General features: G+C 34.6%; 2 pseudogenes; one reads left to right on the top strand and one right to left on the bottom strand.

Moving 5' to 3' along the window:
- Nucleotides 1-2,040: 2,040 nt before the first annotated feature.
- LOC121234297 lies at nucleotides 2,041-2,595 on the top strand (annotated as a pseudogene).
- A 49-nt stretch (nucleotides 2,596-2,644) lies between these two features.
- On the bottom strand, nucleotides 2,645-3,094 carry LOC121234298 (annotated as a pseudogene).
- Between the last annotated feature and the right edge of the window lie 2,906 nt (nucleotides 3,095-6,000).

Genomic DNA, 6,000 nt, shown 5'->3' with positions numbered 1-6,000 from the left:
AATAAACTTCGCTGCCTTACTGATTCGCCAAACCTTCGCAAATGTCGACCCGATCACCTCATTACTGATTGGCCTTAAGGAACATATCTTCCCCAGCAAACTCCTCTGTTCTTTACTCACCAGCTCTGCTGAGGGGTCCTCTTCAAGTTCAATGTCAACTTGCTCTTCCTCCATCAACCTGAATCCCTTCCATTTTTCCTCCAACCCTTCCATGCAGAATCCGTAAAAATTTTTCACTCTCACACCTTCCAAAAGCTCACCAAAAAGTTCTTCTACCTCCGTAGCCACCGCCGTGCACCAGCAGTGTCCTTTTCCTTTTGTCTTTGTTTCCACTCAAAAACCCCTCACCGTGGTCCCCCCTAAAGACCAAAATCCGTTATAACCGTCTTTACGTGCCATTCGCGCACCCCTCGCACTTCACCTCTTCTTTAGAGAGAAAAGAGAGAAGAATTTAGTTTTCTTGGTGGGATTGTATTCTAGATTTTATTACTCAATTTTTTGACTTGATAAATGTCTGTAATCTCATTTCTTGAAAGTTATGTTTCTTAAAAGAAAAAGAATAAAAAAAAAAAAATTGGGCCTCATATTTTGTACTTAAAGGTGCGCACCTTAATGCGTGAGTTTCGCTCATCATGTAGGACCCACTGATACATAGTATTCGTTTTTTGGCCAGCTAGTACCATACGTAATTCAATGATCTATCACGATTAACTTCATTCCTGTTTTGGAATTCAATTTTAATTAAGTCCCTAATATGTTATATGAATCTTTTATATATATATATATATATATATATATATATTATATTATATCTTCAAGACCGACCATTTCTATATCAGTAATGTTATATATATATATATATATATATATATATATATATATATATGCTTATAATTTTTTTTTTATAGTTTTAATACAAAACTCATTTTGTTAGTTTTTTTTTTCTAATTTTATAATTTTCACAATATCAATAACTGACACGCGAAGAAGTAAGTTTTTTGTAAATTTTTTTTAAATACAATTAGCATTTTTCTTTCTATATACATATATATAATAATATATATACACACATATATATAGATATGGCAATCTATGGCACACAATTATTCCCAGACAAAACTATACTCAACAGGACAATTTAGTTTCCAGTTCTTTGTTCTTTAGTTTCAAAAATAAAATATGGGTTAAGAAAAAAAAATTAGTGATACCAATTCCAATTCCCTTTCTAGTCGTTTATTTAGTTATATATATGTATACATATATATATATATATATATATATATATATATATATTATGATCGATTATACCATATTGATGTGATATTGTCTATCAAAAAAAAAAAAAAAAACAAATAAAGAGTAGATGAATATTAATGTTATATCAACACTGTAAGAAAATAATGAGATAAGAATGTAATAAATATTTATTTATTTTATGAGAAACTCTACTTTCAATCGGGCTTGGGAAACCCCATGCAATCGGCACTCCTTTTAATGACAAATATTATTTTTTTTAATATTTTGCCCTTATCATTTCATTCCCTCTCTCTTTCTCTATCAATTTTTTTTTTAGACATTCTTCTTCTTCCTTCTTATACATTTCTCTCCTCTGCACATCGCAAAATTTTTTGAAACTTATCACTCCCAACTCCCAATCCCTCTTCAATCAAAACATTTCTGACCCTCTTCAATCAAAACTTTCTGAAATGGAATGGTATTGTGTACACCTCAAAGAATAATAGACTCGGTAATTGCAAAATCAAACTTCATTAAATCAACGGTACTTAAAGTGCCATTGACTAACCACAATGAGAAACCAGCAAGAACTTGAGAAGGACCACAAATTGTTGCTACTGGGATGACTTAGACGTAGGGGTACCGCCCACTAGAGACGGAGGATCCCAAGAGGCAAGATGCAACCAAAGTTGGAGTCTTTGTTGGGGACCCACAAACAAGGCAATTTGTTGAGAGAGGCAACTCTTGTTGGAATTCTATCGCTATTTTAGCTCGAGAAGAAAAAGAAGGAAGAAGAGGAGAAACATGGAGGTACTGCAGTCATGGAGAGTGTTCTCCTTCAGGAACGCAACCATTGTGGTCTGCTTCTTGAACGTCGTCGCTGCTCTTCTCTCGCTTCATAACTTCTTCTCTTCGGCATCTTCCCGCTATAGAATCTCTACATCTCAATTCACTTCTGTGCAAATCCAGTATATCAAAGAATCTGAAGAGATCCGCCTTGCTATGCAACCATTGGAACTGATCAAAAGAGTGATGGAAATTGAGCAAGAAGCATATGCAAAGCCAGAGACGGTCTAGCAAAAAGATACAAAGCAAACTGCTGCAGATGGAGGAATGGCGTAAACGAAAGATGGAATGTGCAAGACAACGGGAACTAGGAAAAAATGGATCTGTCACCTCTCAAGCCTGATGCAATTGTAGTATTGAAACACTTGTGAAACTTCATACCAAGTTATTATACGAACTTCTCTTTTACTTGTATATATTGCTTATAGATGTACTATTGTTGATTTAATTGCTGATGGATAGTTGATGGATATGAACTTTGAGTTTGGATTGCAAGATGGTTTCATCTTATCTCCCAAAAAAAAAAAAAAATGAACTTGAGAAGGAGGGGAGCAACTAGTAGCCAATTAACACAATCTTCTTACTTCTCTTTCAAACTCGAGTAAGGTAAGGATATCGCCTTCCCTCATAGGTCCCTTGACATTCCTCATGATGAACCAGTTCTGATTGTCCAGAAACTTGACTCTCACCTGAGTCACCTGTTATTTTGATCTGGTCAGACCCATTACTTTCACCACCACCGCATGCTTCACTTGAGATTCCATCTTGTGCTAAGCAACGGCAGATGATCTTGAATTTTAGAGAGAGGTATATAAGTGGACTCGAGAGCTTGCGAAGGCTGAAGAGATGAAGAGGAAGACAGATAAAGAAAGAAGAAGAAAAAAAATGAAGGGTTTGGTCTCAGACATAACATGGTGGGTTCATTTCTGTTCTTCCGCTTGAGTCTGGAAACACTTCGGTTTTTGAGAGAATAGAGAGAGAGTGTGTGTGACAGTGATAGGTGAGTTGTTAAATTCTGTCAGAATCACGTCATTTGGTTACTCAAGGTTCCGCAAGGGCGGTTGTACAAAGCAGAATTGTTATTTTATATATAAAAAAGGGATCTTTTATATTGTTTATTGACTTTCATGAAAATACAAAGACATCTAACTACTCTGGTCCACAGCTTGATATTGGCATTGCAGGTCCACATCACAACTGTCATTCTGATGATGATCATGTACTATTGATCGACCTGGGATGCAAATATAGAGAGCAGCCACTGTTTATGAGCAACCATTTTAGATACATGATGTGGCATCATCTAGACCACACATCTCCCTAAGTCTAATTTATCATCTGACTGAGAGAGAGATAATGAGAGAGAAGCGGAGATGAGAGAGAGACAGAGAATGAGAGAGAGAGAACCGATGAGAGAGAGAGAGAGCTGCTGATAAGAGAGAGACAGTCCGAGATGAGAGAGATAGTCGGAGATGAGAGAGAGACCGAGATGAGAGAGAGAACCGAGATGAGAGAGAGAGGCCGAGTTGAGAGAGAGAGCATGAGGGATGAGAGAGTGTCGAGGAGAGAGAGAGCCGGCGAGAGATATGATGAGAAAGAGAGTTGAGGAGAGAGAAAGAGTCGGAGAGAGAGTTGATGAGAGAGAGAGTCGTTGATGAGAGAGAGAGATGATGAGAGATGCTGGAGAGATGATGAGAGAGAGAGGAAGAGAGAGAGAGGTAGCGTCTCATCTGTGCGTTTTGCAAAGGAAAAAAAAAAAACAAATGGACCACTTGCATCTACGTAATGTGTATATTATGTATACCACTATAATGGATACTATATAGAATGACTCTTTGTGGAATACCCAAGTTGCCAAATTCCTTTTCATTTTTCTGTCTTAAGAATATATATATATATATATATATATATATATATCTTTTGCATTTCTAATAAAATTCTCACATATGAAGAACCTTGGGGTAGATAATTGGTAGTTGAAATTGCTGTAGTCTCGGACAACTCCCAAGGCCCCACCCCCAAAAGGTGCAAAAGCAAAACAAAAGGGAAAGAAAAGAATAGAAATTTTCGGTTCCCACAGGATTATGCATGAGCCACTGTTCCATATCAAATCTGCACCACCCATAATGCATTGGGTGCACTTCACTTCTATCTCATTTTTTAATAAGAAAAATGATATATATAGGAATAAAAATTCAATGTAATCACTTTTACATATATTTTATAAATTCTTTTAATATGATTGATTGTGTCATTTTTTTAATATAAAATAACTATTTTGATCAATTATATTAATAAAATATTCAAAAAATATATAAAAATAATTATACATAACAAAACTCATATAAAAAATATATGTGAATCATATGAAAGAATAAATTTTGAATTAATTAGTATAGGAAGGCAGGACATGAAATTCTTGAATCATGAGTTACCTTACATGTCCTTTGTAATGATTTAAAAAATTACAACAGTAGCAACTTTTTTATTAATTATTTTAAGGGAAATTATAATTATTCATTCATCAAGAAACTTACATCCATGAATGAATACATTTCAAGATGTCTCCATATCAAACATGACATCATAGACCAAAATAATGAATTTAGAGCTCTACAAGTATACTATTTCTTTTTGTGATTAGTCTGGTCTTCACTACTGTTGATACTCTCTACAGACAAACGTCCAAGAGATAGTCCAACCACACTCTTTATAGAAAGAGATGACTCAACCTCTACAGACAAAAGTCCGAAGGACAAACTCTTTTTATTTTTTTTAATTAACAATAAGAAAAGAAAAATAGAAATCAGTAAGATAGATACAAAAAATGACGGATTACAATTTCTATCAACTCCGATAAACTTCGAAATCTATGACAGCACATGAAGGTAATACGCTTGTCTCTTTTTAACCACAAAAGTCAGATCTAAAAGATCTAGTGGTAGCGAGTGTGATGATCTTATGCATGTGGCAAGAAAGGGTGGCGCGTGAGGACCACTCATGGTGATTTTCGCAAAACCTCCACTTTCTTCTAAACGATTTGCAACTTGGGAGTCTACTTGTGCCGCGTGTGACTCTCGGAAGTTGTAGATCTGTCTTTTTCGACCTTGAATGAAGCAAAATAAAACTAAACCAAAAGAACTACCTTGATAGACAAGGTGAGTGGTTGGAGGAAGGAAGAGAAGGAGGGGGAGAAGGAAGAGGAAGCCGAGACCTTCGATCCTCCTCCTCCTCTGGCGAAAATTAGATTTGGAGTTCTTATTTTTTATGAGAGAGAGAGAGAGAGAGAGAGAGAGAGAAGGGGAGACGGCTAGGGGCTTTTGCTAAATAAATAGTACTAAAACGACAGACTACTTCTCCCTCTCCTTTTTAATCTTTTTAAAGTGCAAGTTTAAATGTAATTTGATACTGCAAATAATTATATGGGATTAGTTATATATATATATATATATATATATATATATATATATATATATAAACAAGAAGATAGATCCTAATTTTATAAATAGTACTCATTACTTTTGACAGGAGAATATCATTTACAAGTAAAAGAATTTTGGGTTAAAAATTTTCCAAAAGCAAAACTAGTGAAAACCTATCTATACTATATTATGAGGAGCACCACAACCATAAAGGAATTACATAAAAGTAATCTCAGAATCTGAGAAGCCACGTGATCCATTAGATATACTTTCTAATAAAAATAACTATACAATCTGATGAATTATATTAAGACACATAAGTTTGTGATATTATTTTTATATAATCCTTTTGTGGCTAAAGTTTTTTCCATACTATATATGCTAATTACAACAGTGAAAAGTTAAACAAGCATATGAGGAATTAATTAAAAAGTATAACATGATGAGTAATGATCATTTCGAGTTTGTACAAACCATTTATCTATTTGAAAGAAGA

This window comes from Juglans microcarpa x Juglans regia, chromosome 6D, assembly GCF_004785595.1.
Source record: "Juglans microcarpa x Juglans regia isolate MS1-56 chromosome 6D, Jm3101_v1.0, whole genome shotgun sequence".
NCBI lineage: Eukaryota > Viridiplantae > Streptophyta > Magnoliopsida > Fagales > Juglandaceae > Juglans > Juglans microcarpa x Juglans regia.
The sequence above is the reverse complement of the archived record's forward strand: the minus strand, read 5'-3'. Positions and strand labels throughout refer to the sequence as shown.